The sequence below is a fragment of the Phyllostomus discolor genome, chromosome 5 (assembly GCF_004126475.2).
Source record: "Phyllostomus discolor isolate MPI-MPIP mPhyDis1 chromosome 5, mPhyDis1.pri.v3, whole genome shotgun sequence".
Classification (NCBI taxonomy): Eukaryota; Metazoa; Chordata; class Mammalia; order Chiroptera; family Phyllostomidae; genus Phyllostomus; species Phyllostomus discolor.
Window position 1 is genome coordinate 74973715 of NC_040907.2, and position 19063 is coordinate 74992777.

At 38.7% G+C, this 19063-nt stretch overlaps 1 long non-coding RNA gene across 3 annotated transcripts in view; it reads right to left on the reverse strand.

Moving 5' to 3' along the window:
* Nucleotides 1–419: 419 nt before the first annotated feature.
* The window catches only part of LOC118500703, a 347021-nt gene continuing 328377 nt past the window's right edge, over nucleotides 420–19063 (reverse strand). For all 3 annotated transcript variants that reach the window (XR_004903280.1, XR_004903281.1, XR_004903282.1), the window contains one exon: nucleotides 420–585. This is a non-coding gene — a long non-coding RNA (uncharacterized LOC118500703). The remainder of the gene's footprint in view (nucleotides 586–19063) is intronic.

The window sequence follows — 19063 nt, forward strand, 5'->3', positions numbered from 1 at the left end:
TTGTCTAGTTAGATTATAAGATTTTTCCTGGAGAGCAACAGCAAGAGAACGGCTCCCATGCTGTCAGAAACGGAGAGGCATATTTTTGTTCCTTGGGAGAAACATATAATGTAATGAGCAAAATGTCAAGTGGGTGGGGAGCCATGAGCCCACATAAACCTCCAGGGAGATCTCTAGAAAATGGAATTCTGAATAAGACATTACACTAGTACAACATTTGGTTTCAAAATAGAGTCCAAGAAGGCAGAGCAGGGCCGAGTTTTATGGGCGCAGGACTCACACTAAGGCTTTCTGCCCAGACAGCAAGTGGCTGTGAGGGTCTGAGGGCTGACCAAAGTCATGAGTTATTCAGGGAAACCTGAATTTCAAAAACTGGAAATACTAACTCCTCCCCCCCAAAAAAGAAAGGAAAATAAAAAACAAAAACCAGTGAGTGAAGGCAGGATCCACATTGAGAATGCAGGCATCTCTGTTAGGAGCTGGCTCAGGATGGGCACCAAGGATGATTTCTGTGTTTTCCTCTGCCTGAGCTTCTCATCTCTCAGATGGCTGTGTCCATGAGAAGTGTCAGAAAGGCTTCAAAAGCTAAGTCAAGAATTAAGTCAAGATTCAAGTCTTAACTATAAACTTCACATTAGAGCAACCCCCTGCCACACAATTATATATTCTTTTATTAATTTATTTAGTACATACTTTTTGAGCAGCTCAAAGCTGTCTTCTTTTCTATAGATGACTTCTACTTTAGGTAAGCCTGATATTTCAAAAAAAATCTATGTTTAGAAACTACTAAGTTTTAAGCTAATAATGCCTCAATGTCATTTTTACCGGGATTTACTAGAAGACAGAGGTCCAGATCTCACCTTCTGTGTTTTGCTATCTTAGAGACTTGGACATGTGGGCCAAAGCTTATTTTCATGGCTAATATACAGGGTAGGTCCAGAAGGTATCCAGCCGTGCAATATGAAAAATAGAGATATTTATTAAAGAAGACACAAGAAACATTGTACATAGGACAGTGATGCCTCAGTCCCCTTCAAAGTAGGTACCTTGGGACCTCACACCGTTCTCTCAGGTGATATCAGCTGCCCCATCATATTTTCCTGAATCTCAACTACAGTGTAAAATCTCTTCCCTTTCAAAGGTGATTTTAGTCTTGGGGAAGGCCAGAATTCTCAGGATACTAAATCTGGGCTGTAGGGGGACTGAGTCACCTGGGTGATTTGATGTTGTACCAAAAAACTCTACACGTGATGCATGAGCTGGTGCATTGTCATGATGAAGCTGCCAACCACCAGTTGTCCATCTGGAATCATCTGAATAGTTTTCATGGAGGAATGTTTAAGCTTAACACAAAATCTGATGCAGATTTGCAGCTCTACTCACATGTGCTGACTCCTACTTACAAGCTCAGTTCAGTATCTCCACCCAGTACTATGTCTCAATGGCCTGGTTTTGCCTGAAAAAAACTGAGCAAGATAGAAATGTTCATGTACACACTTCAAAGATACCCAGGACATATACCCTTGCAGAATGCAAATGCGGTTGCAGAAACTGAACCCTAGCTCTTGTCATTACCTTCTTCCTCAGATACTATGATAGCCAATGCTCTCTATGAGAAGCCTTGTGAACAGCACTGTGGCCATGCCCACAATCACATGGGAACCCTCATGCTGACAGAGCCAAGATGGCAGTCTCGGGCAAAGCGAGGGAGGATGCTGCTTCCCTGGTGTCACAGGCCACGGGAGGAGCCGGTCATGGTGCTGCAAGCTTCCCACTGTCTCAGAGTTTTCAAACATTTCTGTAGGTTTTTATTTATAGCCTTTCTGCTGTTTCCCCAAACTCCCAAATTCTGTGATCTCACATATCCATTAAAAATAACCGCAAAATTTGGGTGTTTCTGCAGTTTGTATAAAACTCTTTGTTTCTTAAGCAGATTCCAGCTAATTTTGTCAAGGGTGGGATCAGGAAATGTACACATATTTAAATTGTGCAGGATGAATATTACTAAGCCGTATTTACGGCAGCCTTTACCGGTCTCTACCTCTGAGTTCGGTTTCACATTGAAATGACTAACAGAGCACATAGAAGAGTCCCCTCATATGAGGAAAAAATACAACCCAAATGACCTTGGAGTCAGCTGCTTAACTGTGAGGGGTGGGGATGGGAGATGGCCAAGGACGTTGACTTTTACTTAGGACGTTTATTTTTATGTTTATAACCCGCTGTCTATAAGCGTATGAGAAAGTTAACATGGGAAAATAACATTTAGGGAAAGAGAAATGCACTGGATAGTAGAAGTCTTCCTTGTCTTGTATCACGCTTTGCTGTTAATCATTGCTGACGAGCCCAAGGGCAGCAGACAAGGACTTGGACCCCAGCATTTCAGACCTGGTCCACATCTATAATCTCTCAAAAAGAAAGTAAAACTAATTTCACAGATTAGCTTAAAAATTATTGTTAGAACCCTGGCTGGTGTAGCTCAGTGGATTGAGTGCAGGCTTCGAACCAGTGTCGCAGGTTCAATTCCCAGTCAGGGTACATGCCTGGGTTGCAGGCCATGACCCCCAGCAATCGCACATTGATGTTTCTCTCTCTCTCTCTCTGTCTCCCTCCCTTCCCTCTCTAAAAATAAATAAATAAAATCTTTAAAGAAATTATTGTTAGGTTATCCGTGTTGTTGATTCTGGGCAGGCCAAATTCTGAACCTTCTCCAATACCTACCTATGTGCCAGTACTGCCCAATATGGCAGCCACCAGCCACATACAGCCATGGAGTGTTCAGCACATGACTAGTCCAAACTGTGATGATATTTTGGCCACACTGGTTTAAACAAAATATTATTCATGTTCATTTAACTTGTTTTTCTTCGTGTTTTTATGTGAATACTAGAGTTTTCAACTTCTTGAGATGGTTTGCATTAAAGGTCCAGGTCACATTTTTCTGGACATCAATGGGATAACCAATCAGAAGAGAGAGTGGCCAAGAAAGGCCTCAGAGCAAGCAGGCACAGAACAATTCCTACAAGGAACTACTACTACAGAACCGTCCTTGTCCCAGATATTGAAATCCTCAAAGTGACAGAGAAACCTTTGTGCAGAGAACCTATGTACCGCCAGCTATGATTTTAGTAGATGACTCTTTTGAAATCATCAACAAACGTGTATTAAATTATATCCATAGCTTTGAGGTGATAACAAATGAGCTGTACAGAGAAGGGGTGCGCATAAAAATCATCAATTGTTGGTAGCTGGTGTTGGGTGTGATATAGGGCTAAGTGATAATATATAGTCACAATCATCCCCCCCTCCCAGCTACTATTCAAAACCACTTAGCAAATGGTCTATTTCAGAGATTGCCAAACAATGGCATGCAAATCAAATCCTGTCACCACCTGTTTTTTTAAATAAAGTTTTCCTGGAACACAGCCATGGCCATGTGTTTACATATTGTCCATGGCTGCATTTGTACTATATTTTTTAAAAGTCTATGGTCAACCCTAAAATAAGAGTGGGCCTTTTAATTTAGATGTCTTTCCTCTGCTTAAAATTCTCTAATGGCTTTCAATCTTGCTCAGAATACAGGAGAATAAAACGAGAGTCCCTCCCATTCCCATGACCTAATAGCGATCAGCAACTTGATGTTCTTGCAGCTCCTAGAATGTACAAAACAAATCCAGGCATCAAGCCTTTGCCCTTACTGCCTCCTCCTCCCACCTAAAAGGTTCTGAACCTAAGGATCAAGTCCCCTCCCTCACCTCCTTCAGGTGGTGCGCGTACATCACTGGATATAAAATAGTCAGTCACCTCCTTCCCCTTCCTGCTTTTTATTTCTGTACAGCATTATCATTCACTGACCTATCATATCTTGCTTCAGTGTTACTCTTTTTCTTCCAACTAGAAAGAAGCTCCAAAAGGTCAGGCTTTTTGTGTTTTCTTACTGTTATATTCCTTGCATCTACAAAGGCCCGTATCTATGTAAAAAAGTGACTTGGGTGTCCATTATTATTTAAACTGCATATTGTATAATAAAATGTAGCAAGATGTGATTCCTGCCCTAAGTGGTAAGAAATATAAATGAAATAATTTAAAATATATGCATTGACATAGAGTAATAGACAATGGAAGTAACTATATATCCTTTTCTTCTCTTCCCTCCTTTCCTATCCCTATGCATCTGTCCATCAACTTAACCATATACCTACCCAGTAGCAAAAATACTTGTAACAAAGAAAGCATGATAGTCTGAGAAAAGTAGCCAGCTCCAGCTATGATTAATGTTGAAATGCTTTTCAGAAATTGGTTGTACAAACAGGAGCAAAACAATTGTCCATGCTGATAAATGGAGGAAGAAAGATGATTCAGAATTTATGATAGCCCAGATCAATGGTCTTCAAACTTGGTTCAGCAAATGTTTTTGTCTATAAGGAATTTCATAGAACTCCAATACATAATTTATTTTTTAGCATTGCATTTTTATTTTTAAATTTTTAACTGTATTATTTCCATTACCTTTTAGCTCCCTTATACCCTCCTTGCCCCTGCAACAATTAAAAGAGCTGGTGGAAGCTTTCCCTTTCTGAGAAGTTCAGAGACACCTTACCTTTCCTTCTTTTGCTTTGTACTTCAGACTCTTTGAAAGTTACCAACTTCTAAAAATGAGACCCCAGGGCTTCTGTCATTTTTATAATTTAAAAAAATTACAGAAAGTTAGAAAAATTAGGAAACTAAGAATTGAGGGCCCTGGCTTGGTAAAATTAAAATACTTTGTCCCAGCACAAACATTATAGGTGATGTAACAGACTTATATACTAATAAAGAGACATCCATTCTCAGCTGAGCTGCATTCCTAGCCTCACCTTAGCCATTTGTCTTTCTTTTTAACTAAATGGAAGCCAAGATAAATGAAAATGTAGACATCAGCAGCAGTAACCTGATAAAGATCCAGATACCAGTGCTGCTGACGGGGCAGACAGAGAGCCAGGCATGAAAATGAGCTCTTCATTCAGTTCTGACTGTAAGGAAGGCTCCCAGAACAATCCTTACACAATCTTCCTTCCTGTTCTTCACTTCCTATTGCTAATATTTAGACATATGCTTCTGACAGACAGAGAGGTCCACTCTCTGTTGAATGGTTTATTTGCTTACCATCATTTGAACCCACTTGAAAAGAGAAGTGATAAATCACTCTTATTGCCACCAATCAGAGGAAAAAAGCAATCAGGCAATATATCAATATCATCTAACAAATACTGTGACATAAAGTACAGGAGCATGTTTACCTGTAGTTTTGAAGTCTTATATTGTATTGATTGCTTTAATCAAAGAAATCCAAAGACATAGATACAGATTTTTCCACATTTCTATTGTACCTGAACAAATAATTCTATTTTTCTTCATTTAAATGTTTCTCCATGATTCTTACTGTCTGTGCCACATGCCTTTGGCCAGAGGGTGCTCACCTTGGACTTTGACCATAAGCAAAGGATGTAAAGGTTAATTACCTACAAGCTTAAAGTAATTCTATTGGGCCATGTAGAGAGAGTTGTTTTACCTCTTAAGAGTGAAACTACGCATGATAAAAATGTAAGTATGGCAGCATAATATGGAATATCAACAGCAACAGAGTAGTGGTCCTACTACCTATACTGGCTACAGCCTAGTTTCTCACCCTAAAAACCCTGGTCGAATAGCTGTACTCAAAATTATCAAGTAATATGCATTTATATTTTCAGAATCAGTTTGCCAAGAAATAAAACTTTTCAGTGGTGAGAAACTGACCAACATAATGCCCAATTCTAAATGGTACAATATTTCTTCTTGAGTTTTCCTGAGCCAAAAAATATACTGACAGCCAAATTTCTAAACTAAAAAACAAATTCAGGGATGGAAACTTAGATATAGTAAGTAGAACCAATTATTGTTCTCTTTGAATGAAATTGTCAGACTTTGTATATTTTTGTAAAAGGCAAAAGATTTATACGATTTGAAGAGAAACCAGAGCACAGACTTTGTATATTTTTGTAGAGAGCTTTCAAAACAGAAGTAACTCCATGATGAGCTGATTCAATTAAGTGCCACTCAGATGCCAGGTTAAGAATCCAAGTCCTAAAACATGGTTCTCCTATTTCACATCAAAATAGCCTTTAAACAAGTCATGGAAATTAGTGTTGAGGAAAAAGTTCAAGAGGACAAACAACTGCCCTCTGTTCTCTAATTCAAGTCCTAACTCCGAAAAAGCCACATGTACATTTCCTGCCATCTAAGAATAGGCGGCCTTAATAGTATTAATAAATTATTGTCTCTGACCAATAGTGTATAAAATACACATCCAACTACTTCTTCAGGAAATGATCCTATGTCATCATCATAATGCTGAGCAGAAGATGTATGGAAAATATTCACACACAGATTTGACTGGGTATATTCTTATATCAATACCATCGGGAAGTAAGATCGAAGACATGGAAGAGGAAGAGGAGGAAGAGGAGGTGGAAGAAGGGGAAAGAAGGAAAAGGAGAAGGAAAAAAATCTTTTGCATATAGGTACACTATGATTTATACAAAAATGTCAATGAGTGATAAAGGTAGTACAATACTAATAAAATAACTGAAGCTAAAATAATAAAACACCACTTGTCACACACAATGTTACTCAGCATTTAAAAAATTACAACATCCAATGCTAGGTAGATTTTGGTAAATTTAATCTTATGATAGATGATGGATAGTTCTATAAACAGAAGATGAACACACATATCAAAAGCAATAGTCTTCATCCAACAATTTGATTTTTCTGCATCTCTCAATAAATAAAAAATCCAAAATACAGAAAAAATTTTGTGTACAAAGGGGTTCATCTTAATTTAAAAAAACAAAAATAACTGGCTTAAAACTCCATAATTGTCTTTTCTTTATTCTTAAAAAGCTTTTGCTTTAGTCTTTTCTTTCAATTGGGCTTCAAATGCCTTGAGGGCAGCAACTGCATTTCTTCTCTGGCTGCTGCTCAGTGCTCTCTAACAGTAAGGTAAAAACTCAAATCAGAAGGCCAGTGCCAACTGCTATTGCTTTCATAAGTGGTTAGATAATGAAACTGGATGGCAATTCTAGATGTCTCTTGGATTCTAGATGTCTCTTCAAATACCCATAGGGTATTCTGATTTTATAGTGTAAATTTTTATAATAAATGAATTCCTGGAAGAATGCTAGTGCTTTATGCTATTGTTTAATATATTTCAAACCACACCCCTCCAAAATAAAAGAATGAGCTCTGAAAAATTAAAATTTTGATTGGTAAGAAATACTAAGCATTAGAAGGTAGGATTGAAATCCCCCATAATGTCACAACATTATGACATGGACAGAAAGATGAAAGATGTAAAGGGAAGACAAGCGATGTAGAGGCTCAAGTCAGGGGCCCACTATCGGACTGACAGGAGGCCCAGTAAGAAAGAACAGAAAAAAAAACTAAGAAAAACATCAAAATAATAAAAGAAAAGTCCCCAGGGCCATGGGAGATGTAGTTTTCAGATTATTCCAAGTACCACTCAGAATTAATAAGACCCAAACATCATTATGAAATTTGAGAATACCAGGATTTAAAGAGATCCCAAAAGATTAATGAAAGAAAACCACACTGAACCTAGAAAGAAAATGCAATTTTTTAAAAGGCTTATGTTTCTTCTTCCAATGAGAAAAAAGAAAGATCAAACATTTCAGAGTTAACAAATTATAAAAGAAGGTTATAAGCCACTTTTGTAGCAAACTGGATGTTATATGAGTTGATAAAATTGGGTTGACCCCTTTCATAGAGAGGCATGGGGGTTATGAAATTGCAAGAGAATATAATCATAGCATCTTAATTGGCCCTATAATGAACATTTGCATACATATAACATAAACATTGGTTACTGCTTTTCAATTTTTAGTATCAACCTACATACTTAACAAGGGAGATTTTATAATACAGAATAGAACTGTTAACAACTTTACTGACAGGAAAACAAATATACATTTTATATATGTTAGAGAGCAGAAAGATATAGAGAGCTAAGGAAAAAGATACCGTACCAGTAACCCCATCTCTTGAAGTAGATTTTTAAATATACTATTGAAAAGTTATCAAAAACAATCAGAAATACAGTTTCTTGAGTGATACACACATTAAAATTTATATTGAAGAAAATTATAGGACACAGAGACAGTTACGTCAATTTGGATTGGTTCTGGGATTGTGCTTGATTTTCTGTTTTACATTTGATTCAAAGTCACTATATTAGTAATTGACAACCTATTAGTAATTGACAATTAAAATCAAGCAAAAAGAAAAAAATCACATGAAATATGTTAGTCTCATTGATAGAAGGCATTACTAGAAACACATGAAATACCATTTGGGGACACATTGTGCAGAAGACAAACTGTAGCATTTAATTTACAGTCCAGATAAGATCATTTTCATCCTAATAGTATGTCCCACAGCGATTTCCGAGGAACACGAAGGCCCTTTTTGGCATGTGTGCGTCCTCAGAGTGCACCCGTGCTCATCGTGCACTCACTCACTTCAAATTAAGAAGAAACTGACGCGATGACTCTGCCAGAGGGACCTCCTCGAAACGCTGGCGTGGGTGGGGAGGGAACACACAGTACTGTCTGCTCAGCTGAAAGAGCTGATAAACCCCATTTTTTTCAAACTCTTTTGTTCTTCAATATAAAATGGTCTTCCTCTGCTTCCATCTACTAATACTTTTGAAGGACTTTTCTTCCAAAGATTCAGGCCACTGTATACATATTATCTTGATTGTCCTTGTGTGAAGAAATCATTTTGCAACTCCATGAGCGGTGGAAAGTGAGCACCACTAATCTCATGTTTTACACAGACAAACAGGTAAAGAAGTTGAATAGTGACATTATCACTATGAAGTAGCATCACAGTTCTTATTTTCTGACTTCCTAGGTGTCCTTATTTTGAGCCACAACAAAGTTATCTCATGGCATTTTAATGATTGCTGCAAGAGTTTACAAAGTCAGACAGGAGTAGTTGCAGACAACCCAGAATACACCGTCACAGTGATGTCCAGCATCATACCCTGAAACCGTTTCTCAAAATGTTTTCCATAAACTTCCCAGGTATGCCAGGAACTCATATGAACACAGGAGGAAAGTAAAGTTACCCAGGATAAGAAAAAGAGAAAATATTAGTAATGAAAGTACATACATGTAATTGAAAATAACTCCATATTCAAGTTTCAGGATTTACTATTCACCCTCCTAAAGATTCTGAGAATTCAGAACTTCAAGGGAAAACAACAAAACCCAAATGAATATTTTTTTTTAACTTTGGGAGAAATTTATTGTAAGCAGAATTGTACGGGAGGGAAGAACAAAAAGCGGTTGAGAAAACTGCCTGTCAGAAGGCTCTTCACTAATGAAACATGAAGTCACCTTCAGTGAGGTGGCCCTGGCTGGCCCTGTCTATCCCAGAGTCCACAGTGCTCTGGAAGAGTAGGTCCTCCCTGCAAATGAGCCAACTTGCCCACGTAGAAAGCACAGCCTGGGAACTATCCCCAAGAGAATAGAGCTTTGCTTACATTCCTACCAGCAAGCAGACGGGAAGCACTCTCAGCCTTACAAAGAGGCAGGCAGAAGCCAAGGCTAAAAGTAGATTGCATTTCTGAGGTTCTAACATTGAAAGAACGGAAACCATATGGGGATTACTTTATTATGCAACTGAAGCCTTCAGGTGACTTTAAATTAAAAGGAATATTGTCCACCACATCCCTGGGCCTTTCCCCCTCTTTTCCACACCCTCCTCTTCTTTTCAAACTTTACAAGCTCTGTGATTTAGTAGTGGAAATTCCCTAAGTATAAATTAAGCATTTTGTCCACCCAAGAAGTTCTTTCTGGCACTCAACCAGTAGTTTGGCATTAAAATCTCTCATTTGACTGTACAGAGAGTAAATTAACAGTTAATGTGTGTGTGTACTTTGATTTTTCCTTCTTTAGAATCATTTTCCATTATGTAAAGATATTTGTTGGAAAGCATACATGCAGTGCACACTGAAGAAATGAAGCAACTGTAACTGAAATGTAGGTCACACCTCTAAAAAAGTACTCCCAGTTTTTGTGTAATGGTATACCAGATTTCCTGCCCCCATCACAACTGTGAATATCCCCTCCATGGCCCGAACCTCTAGGCCTTAACTCCCCAACCCTGCAGAGATACTAATGCTGACTGCGTTGGTCAGGACATGCTCATGGGCAGCAGAGAGATCACCGGCACCACCCCACCAACCCTAATGACTCGTAAGCACCAAAGCCTCCTTCTTGCTCACACTATGTGTTCAACCTGGGTAAGACGGTCTTTCCATCATGGCCTCTACAAGATAAGACTGTGAAGGCTCCATCTCAGTGTGTGTTTCCACTAAGGTAGGAGGAAGGGAATAAAGCAAATTCCACTGCGACTCTTAAACTCTTCATCTGGGAAGCAACATAAGTGGGCCTCTGCTCGCATTTCATGGGCCAAGACCTAACATGCTCATGCCTAACCTCAGAGGGAAAGGAAGTATGACTGTCCTGTGTGATGCCAAGGAGAGCAGTTGATACATTTGTGATCATCCTTAGTGTCCAGAGGAATCTTACAAAGGCTTTAAAGAACAAAAACCCTCTAGAGCCCATAAAGTCTATTACAGTCACACCTCGGTATTCATTAGCTTCAGAACTCGTCAAAGCCCGTGCTCATTGCATTTTGATGAGAAAAAAACATGTTTCAGTGCTGGGTGCTTGCTCAGGACTCATCGCACTTGCTAGAACCTATAAGAGTCATGCCGCTGCCCCGCAAGAGAAAATGCTTTGTTGTTTTGTGCTCACCTGTTTCGACAAGGTCACGAATTCTGGAACAAATTAACAATGAGTGCTGAGGTGCCACTGTGTTTGTTTCTTGAGGTCCACAGATCCCACCTTACTCTCACTTTATATTCCTAGCCCCTAGGACAGGGAACTTGATTTCAGCTTGATGAAACAACAGAGACTGGACAGTGTATCTGTGACAGTTCCCAGACCCTAGGGTTAGCTGGGTCGGTTAAGTAAAAACTTTCTTTCTGCTGTTAATAACAAAGACAACAGAATAAGTGAACAAATGATACCATCTTTGTGCCTCAAGTGCTTCCAGGGCTCTCTACAGGGCAGGAAAGGAGTGCTCAGTCTTGAATAAGCCTGTTAAGACAGAAATTCACAAGGATCTATGGAGAGAATTTCCTTGCTAGTCCTTTAAAGAGAACCAAAACAATACTTCATCACATACCTACCATTAGTGAAGGTACAAATTTTCTTACCATTAAATACTCAGGCTCAGAGTATTCCATTTTGATATGAATAAGTCTCTTTACTTAGTACACACAGAACACCAAAAGAATGCCTGCATAAATCTTGCTTTCTTAAGAATCAGTCCAAAACATGTGTTATCAAGAGAGAAGCTGAAGGTCAAATCAGAAAGAATACATAGAAGTGGAACCTTATTTTTCCTAGCTCAGGAATACTTCCTAGCATTCCTTATCTGGTACATTAGCCCTGTCCCCCACCCTGAACTTTTAAATGGGAGGAGTAAAGGAAATTTATTGGAAGGAGACTTAGGAGGCTTTTAGTAATGTTAGAATACTGCTTACTGTTTACTAGATACATGGAGAGACTTAAATAAAAAATTCATGCCAAACAGTATCTGTACAAGAAACCAGCTGTTCTCATTTATCCAACAGACATGGTTACACAGCACTCCAAACTCTATTATCTAGACTCCGAGAACTCCTCTAGCAACAACTGCATTTCAGGTCACAGAACAAGGCCTTCATTTTATAGAGCACTACTGAGACAATTTATTCTAAGAACTCTAAATTCTACCTAAAAGCTATCAAACCTGAACAAGAGGGAAAAACAGATCTCGCCCGCATGTAGGCTAGCTCCTAAATTATCTTCCTTCTTCTTTTCATGCCCAAGACCAGGTAGGCAGCCCTCCTGACCCCTCATCCCCACACCTCCACGCTCATCCTCAATGACTGACACCATCCCTTGAACTAGGACCAGTTGGTGATGACCCAGATTTAGCACAACCTCGTCACAGTGGTAAAGCTTGATCATACCTCCATCCTATAATGTGTTTTAGGTGCAGTCACCTCACTTAAGGTTTGTGAGCACTCATTTTTAAAAAACTTTTTGATCAACAGTAAATGACTAAGCACTCTATAGCTACAAGAAGCCCTAAAGGCTACTGGCTTTTAAGTACTAAAGAGGACGAGTGCAAAAGCAACAGCTACAGGAGCAGTTAACTGACATTTAATGAGTGTTTTCTAACCACCAGGTTCTGTGTTAAGAGCTTCAGAATTTCATTTAAACCTTAAAACAACCCTAGAAGCTGTGCCTAGTCCCTTCTTCCAAAGAGGACAGTATGAACAGAGGGAGGTGGGAGAGTGACTTTCCAGTGGGGAAACGTGACCTCAGCCAGATGGCCAAGGTCAACAGCAATGGTGATAAGCCATGAGGTTGGCATATATCCTTGATATGACATGTTGAGAATGGTAATTCAACTTTGTGGCCTTCCTCTCAAAAACCTATAACCCAGTCTAATCATGAGAAAAATATCAGAGCAATCCCAAACGAGGGACATCTATAAAATACTACCCAGTAATCCTCAAAACTGTCAAAGTCCTCAAAAACAAGTCTGAGAAAGAGATGAGAAGAGTCTAAATAGACATGACAACTAAACGCCATGTGGTATCCACAACGAGAATCCTGGAACAGAGAAAGAACATGAGGGGCAAACTAGCGAAATCCAAATAAACTCTAGAGTTTAGTTAATAATAAAGAACTAATGTCAGCTCCTTAGTTTAGACAAACATTCCAGAGTAAGGTAATTTGGTAACCATGAGGGAAACCAGGTGACGGGTGTATAATACACTCTTTCCATCATTGTAACTTTTCTGCTAAACTAAAACTATTCTACGGTAAAGTTTATTTTTAAAACCCCCTGAGTATGGTGCTCTTATCTCCTTTCTAGAGATAAAAATCATAGATTAAATAGCTTCCCAAACTTACAAGCTAAAAAAGAGCACAAGAATTTGGTCAGATATGTCTATTTCACATTTAAGCAACCAGTGGACTAGACTGTGACGTCAGCTCTTAAACAGCATCTATGAAAACAATTTACCCAGATATATGCTCAGAAAGTTAAAATAAAAGAATTTATTTCCTCATGGCAATGCACTTTTATCTTAGTGCACACTTTAACAAAAAGGGACAATACCATTATTTCCAAAAATATTTCATCTGTATTTTCATCACAAATATCAGTTACTCAAACAGTGCCATGTGACGATCACATTTATACAAAATTAACTTAAGATTCTGCCAAAACGTCAAGGTGTCAGTATTCCATATGAGAAGAAGGCATTAGCCAATGTACACTTTACTCCATAGCCTCCTCTCCTTCAGTTGCCCCCATCTTCCCTTCAGATGCTGGGTATTTCAGTGCTGATGAGCTCAGCCCGCTGCTTTAACAGGATGAGGGGCTATGAGCTTGGGTGCCCTTCGAAAGGAAATGACACCAGCACACGGAAAGACTAGCACACACTTTGGGTTTCTTCAGATCCTGAGAGATATAAGATCAGCTGTGGCCTCTTCAAACACCTGAAGAAAACTAAATGCCCCTGAAATATAAATTCTAACAGTGTTATCTCCCGCACCAGCGTTTCCCACAATGGGAAGCCAGCCTCCCTGGGAAAACACCAGTGTCCTCTCAGAAAGACTCAAGCAGTCCAAGAAAGATTCTTTTCTTCCTTGGGATTTGCCAAAATCAGACAGTAGGATTCAACAAATATTTCTAAATACAGTACTTAATATATTGTTCCCTGTGAGAATGTAAAGTGGAAATGATCCAGCAAGTAAGACAGCAGGCTTCCTTCTGTGTGTGATTAGATTAGCTTGCCTAAAGACAGGGTTTTTCTCAATCTTATTCTATGTACAAATCTTCTTTTTTCCTTTTTTTTAAGGGCAAGTGATTCCTTGAATTATTGATTTATTTTATCACTCTGGGCTTGTCGCAGGAGTAGCTACCCCCACCCCTTTATACTTCAAACTATCCCAAGGCAATTAGTTAATGGTACCATATCTGTTTTAGTAGGAGACACAGATAAAGAAAAAAGAGGAAGTGAATATGACACATTTTCCCACAGTATCACAGAAAAACTGCAGTAGAGTAAACAGACAGAGCTAACTCTCCTGATTCATTGGACAATGGACAACAGGACCCAACCCAAAGTTTAACTTCTTCTCTTTACCAATGGGAAAGAAATGAACCAAGTTCAAGAAGTCATAATTATTCCCCCAGACACGCACATACACAATTTAGCAAACTGGTAGTCATCCAAAACAAACCCTTCTTCTCAAGAATCCTCGTTATTTTTATAACTGAAAGCATGAAAAATCTTCTCATTTTTGAGCCCTGGGAGGTTTAGGCTGGAATTTTTAATTTCTAACTTCATACACCAGTATGAGAGGCCACACAGAAGCTCCCCTTCCAGGATGAGTGTGATGAGACCGAGACTGGACATCAGAAGACTGCCCTTTGGGTAGATTCTTGTGACTCAGAGAAGCATTTAAGCTTCTAGATGCGTATCTCCCAGTCTGCCTGAATCCTGATCCTCCTCTGCTCAGACATCCCTAATCTAAACCTCCTATTTATATCCACCACAGTCTCAACATTCCAGATGGACGGACACTGAATTCATTACACTAATCTCCCACCCTTCAAATCCTCTCCCAGCTCCCCAGAGGACACCTGCTGAACATTAAGCCCAGATTGAGTTTCAAAGCCAAAAACCTACAAAATAAGGAGAGGTCAGATTTTTCAAAGCTCTCGCCGATAAGCTTTTTAGTGTTCTTTAAAGTTTTCATGAATGGTGTCAGGTTCTCCCAATGATTTTCCTATCTGTTTTTGGCTCTCCAGACATCTGAAGTTGCCAACAATCCACATGGCAGGAAAAGTTTAACCATGTGAGAGAGCATGGAGCAGATAAAACACATAGGCCAAAATATGAAGGAAAAAGTTACTGTTTATTCTTAATGTTTACGTGTCTGTATTACAGTTTTCATATCCATATTACCTCTGTTAGTAAAGCCGCCTATATCAACATATCAAATAGAAATGACCCATCCATTTGCCATGTGAAAAACACACAGCAACACCACAGAGCCTTGTGCAGTGCCTGGCACACACAGACATACATATACTATTGAACTAATCAATCGGGAGTCTTTGACACCTGCTAAACAGTCATCTAGAGAAAAAATGAAAAGTTCTTTCCCTTCCTACTCTTCACAGATATTTCTAGATAATTTTTACACTTAAAATGCTATTTCTATGACTGCCCTTTGCTGTATTTAATATGCAGGCAATACAAATAAATACTAGAAAATTGTTAAGGACAGATAGGCAAAATAAACACATTTAATTACTCTTAACCTAGAGATCATAATTTTTGTTTGTTTACATATAATCTTCCAAATATTTCCAATGCCTACACATTCATATATACATGCAATGGAGACATTTTTTAAATAGGATCATACAAAACTCTATAATATTGTGTTAATGCCTCATTTGGTATTTTATTGCATATTTCTACTATAATTTATTTGATTACTCTAAAATCATTTAGACATGTATAACAAAGTACATTAAAATAAGTTTGTGATAAAGCATTCTTGTAGTAAAATGTTTTACACATGTTCAATCACAGGCTTAGGATGAAAATTCCTGGGAGCTGTGTTGCTAGAACTATGAACATGCACATTTTATGGCTTTTGGTTGTGTATACAGTTGATCCTGGAACAATATGGGTTTGAACTGCTTGGTTCCACGGACATGTGGATTTTGTTCAATAAATACTGTAAATGCATTTTTTCTTCCTTATGATTTTCTTAATAACATTTTCTTTTCACTAGCTTAATTTATTGTAAGAATACAGTATATGATATATATATATATATATATCTCAAACGAAATATGTGTTAATTGACTGTTTTTCTTATTGGTACAACTTCTGATCAACAGTAAGCTATCAGCAATTAATTTTGAGGGGAGTCAGAAGTTATATGTGGGTTTTGTTTGTGTGGGGGTTGGGGGTTCAGTATCACTAACCCCCACGTTGATCAAGGGTCAACAGCATTGCAAAGTAATCTCCAGATAATACGTAAAATGCCCCCAAGTAGAATGTTTTTTTCTTGTACCTATACTAACACTAGATATTATATTTATTCTCAAGCTAGTTTTGATGGTTAAAGGTGAGCTGTTCACTCTGCACTGCTTAGACAAAGACTGTCCACACATTAAAATATAAATAATATGCATAACATTTTGAAACACCAGCTCAAAGTGGATACTCATAACCAATAATACATATGACCAGCTTGGGGAACTAATACGTGTTTAAAGTATATCAGAATGGTTCAATTTAGGATGGGATGTGTGTTGTTTTTAAATTAGGACCTTCATCTTACTGCCAGGAATTTAAGAATGTCTCAAATGTTCATATTCTCTCTTTTTACCTCATGGCCAACTTGACTTTTGCTTTAAATGTGTGTGTGTGCATGCATGTACACACCTACACATATACATACATCCATATACATGTATTTGATATATTATCAATGCATATGTATATACATACATAGAAACAGTAGAGCTTGCAGTTTTCCCTAGTCTCAGTAAATCAGCTGAGATGCCAGGAGCTACACTTTCTCTGTCCCATAACTACTACGGGCTTGTCCTGGCTCTGTGAGGAGTGCACAGCCCCAAACAGCCATCATAACTGACATCTGTGGGCAAGAAGCCGAGGTACAATTTAATCACGTGTGCCTGTTGGAGAATGCTCACTCATGCACCTGCTTCAACGGTGTGTGTTCAGCCTGTGGGTTTCCCTTGACTGATGTTGGTATAACTGCTTCATGTTCTCTGTGAGTGGAGGGAAGTGGGCTCTGCTCAAAGCAGTTGCGGTGCTCTGCACTTCCACTTGATGTTGTACCAGGAAGGGCAAGTTACAGAGGCAGGCGTGTGCCCCTGCAGGCTCTCCATGCCTTCACTGACCAATCAAAAAGGCACCCAATCTTAAAATAAAACAACAAAAAAAGGCTTTGAAAACCAGGAAACAAGCAAGTGAAGGAAGCATCTGTCTCTTTCATTCTGAACAAATCTCCCGCACGAAACACACACACACACACACACCCCGACACTGCCACCACCTTCACTACCACCACCACCACCACCAAAGGCCTGCTCATTGTACTATTCCCAGGCCTTCTTAGAGACTTTTAATTTTTCTTAACTAAGTGGATTTGTTTTATGCCCAAACTATTACAGTATTCATGGACCTACAAAAAATAGGAGGGGAAGTGCCTGGTTGAGCAAACTTCACAATTTTCAGCAAGGTTCAACCTACCATAAAAAAGGTCATAATAAATCATGTTCATGTGGATAGTTTTTCATCTTTCCCCATTCATGTCTTATTTTCAAAACAAACATGATGTCTGCTACGGTAAAAACGCAATTTTGGTACCTCACAGCCAACCCAGTCAGCCATGCACACCCCCAGATGAATGAGCTGACAAGACTCCGCTGGCTTCAGCCATCCTCACACTCATCTTGCCTTTCAGTCTCTTTTACCATGAGACTTGATGTGATAACTATGATTTTATAAAAACATAACAATGAAATCCAAAATACATGTATATTCTAACAAAGTAAGTGAAAAAAAATTGTATGCCAAAACATCTCTGTCTCTTTAAATTACTCTATATGCCCAATCAGGGGAGCTGTAGAAATTCTAGCAAAAATGTAATAATTGTATTCAGTTAAACTACATAAAATTGCTTTTTTTGTACAATTGAAATGCTGTCAATTTCACATGGCTCAACCTAAATATTTCCTTAAATTCAAACACATCACAATTCTTTTGGTGATTTGGACAAAAATACTGATAAAGTACAGAGATCTTTCCTTTTCTTCATACTTGGACTTCCCCTCTGCACCTTCTTCCCTCTTTCACTTCACCGCCGCCCACCCACAAAGTGTCAGATGAGAAGAGGAATGAGAAAGGATCCCGAGTCATCACCTGGAACCAGAATCCGGGGTTGGGCCCAATGTCAAGTTCCAGAGGTAGACCTATACTTTTAGTTACAATTTTAAAAAAAATAGGGCTCTAAAAATAATGTTTTCTCATGTCTTCTGTTCAGGGACTGTTTATTGTAAAAATGGCATTCACTCATCCAAGGTGGGGTTGGGGGGGAGGGTTAAGAGAAGACTTAAAAACATAATTTTTGAACACTATAACGAGCTAATCACAACTCATCTGTTACATTTCATGTCCATTTTCTCCCTCTAGTTCCAGAATGACCTTCACATTTTCTAGCCATCTTGCCACCTTCTTCTTTCTAAGAAGCTTTTCACTGGGACTCCCGAGAGTTTTCCAGACAACTTCACAAAGTATGAGAAGAAATTACTGAATTGCTGCCCTTTACTATTTTGAGACAAGAGTATGTGTTAAAGTGAAATATCCACCCATCTTTGCAGGAAATAGAAAAATAGGCGGAAAAACCTGCATTTCTCAGCCATATATATATAATAGCCAGGAAGCCCCTGCCCCCACCTGGTGTGTCAGCCAAATGTGTGCTGCAACCTTCTGAGAGATGTCAACAGCCAAACAGAGAGAAAAGATGCCAACTGAATGTGATAATATAGGGAAATCCCTTGAAACTTTAATGATTCTGTAAGCATAGAGTGCTGATTAACTGCTGCCTTCAACAACAATGCAAGCCCAACAAAAACTAGATTTAACCCCACTTTTAAGAAAATATATTGCTGGAGGGAGTGCTCTCATTTCTGTACCTTTTCTTCCATGAAGACTCCAAATGTCCTCAATCCACAGGGTAGTTATCATCAACCTGACTTTAAATGTAATTGGGATGGGAATGAGGCAACAGAAACTTTAGGAGTTTAGATTCAAAATTAAAAAATCATGACC